Here is a 1,729-nt window from a genome sequence, read left to right as displayed (position 1 = left end):
AGGGGTCGCGGTCTCTCTCGTGGAGTAGATCTGTAATGGATGAGCAAAGCTCTCACACAAATATGAGCTAATCCTTTGCTAACCCTAACTAGGAGGAGAGAGAGGTCTATTTATAGTCTTAGTGCAAAAGAGGGGCGAAGTGGAGGGGTACATGGGCTTCGGCCCGAAACTAGATGCAGCCAGGGTTCGGACGTCCGTAAGGCGCCGGTCGTCCGGAGGCTCGCGGGGGTCCGAACGTCTGTAGATCTTCGGATGTCCGTAGATTAGGTTATGTTGCCTCGGTGTCGGTCGTCCGTAGGTGTCTGGTCGTCCGGCCGCCGGTCGTCCGGCCTTCCACGGACTTCCGCTAATTTCGTTCTGTTGGCGTAGCGTCGGGCGTCCGGGGGTGTTCGGTCGTCCGGAGCCTGGAAGGTGTCGGACGTCCGGTCCTGGACGGTCATCTGGTCGCTGTAGCGTTTGCAGGCCGAGTTCCTTGGGCTGTTGTGACCTCCAGGGGTCGGACGTCCGGGCTGGGCCGGTCGTCCGGAGCCTGTAGCTTCCGTGGCAGCTCTTCTTCTTGACCTTCGCGCTTGGTGTCCTCGCCATCTTGTCCGTTGTATGTAGATGTTCCGTGGCTCTCCTCCGAGTACCTGATCACACATAGTGTTTCCACTTGAGGTAGCAGCCATGTCTCATGCATAGAGAGTGGTAGTTCGGAAAGGAGCGAGTTCACCTTATCTTCGATAGCCTTCGCTCTAGCTCTTGTCATTGGTCCAAGTGGTGTCGTTGGAGGTGTAGATGCGTCCATGAGGATGATCGTGGGATGCTCCACATCAACACCCCGATAGGAGCCGCGCGTATCTCGTCTCAAGCCACGATCGGATGAGCAGTCCGTAAAACTAAAACATGTCCTCGAGTTTCCCCGTGGTGGCGCTGCAAGGGGCTCTAGTTTGGACCAACACCCATGAGGAGCACTGGCCCGAGTTGTTGATTAATTATCCTCGGTTACCAGTAAGTCCGTACGCAAGTTTTAGTTGTTATTAGGCAAATGGTAAAACCAATGTTGGGCCTTGCTGGAAGAGTTTATTCAAAGCGAACTGTCAAGGGGGGCCTATAAACCCCGACCTGTTAGAAATGCAAAATCAAGGAGCATAACACCGGTATGACGGAAACTAGGGCGACAAGAGTGCAACAAAACACCAAGCAAAAGGACGAGCCTTCCACCACTTACCAAATATATAGATGCATTAATTAAATAAGAGATATTGTGATATCCCATGATCTCCATGTCCCAACATGGAACAACCTGAAACTGCACCTACAACTAGCAACGCTATAAGAGGGGCTGAGCAAGGCGGTAATATAGCCAAACAATGGTTTGCTGGGAGGGTGGAAAGGGTTAGAGGCTTATCATGACAATTTGGGAGGCTTGATAAACAAGTGGTAGGTAGCGCGACATAGCGATAGCATCAAGACAACTAGCAAAGCAAAGATAGTAGTGGTATCCAGGATAAGGATCATCTTGCCTGAAATCCCGCTAGGGAGAAGACCGAATCCATGAAGTAGACGAACCCATGTAGTCGAACGGGTCCTCACAATCGCAACGTAACCGAAACTATCAAGGAGAAGCATAACCGGAAAGAAGCAAACAATATGGTAAAAAACCATCACATAAACATGGCATGATGCACAACCAAGTATGGTGCATGTACATTTTAATGACGCAATGGCATGGCAAAGTGCACAAACA

This window comes from Triticum aestivum, chromosome 2D (assembly GCF_018294505.1).
Source record: "Triticum aestivum cultivar Chinese Spring chromosome 2D, IWGSC CS RefSeq v2.1, whole genome shotgun sequence".
Lineage (NCBI taxonomy): Eukaryota > Viridiplantae > Streptophyta > Magnoliopsida > Poales > Poaceae > Triticum > Triticum aestivum.
This window is presented reverse-complemented; position numbering follows the sequence as displayed.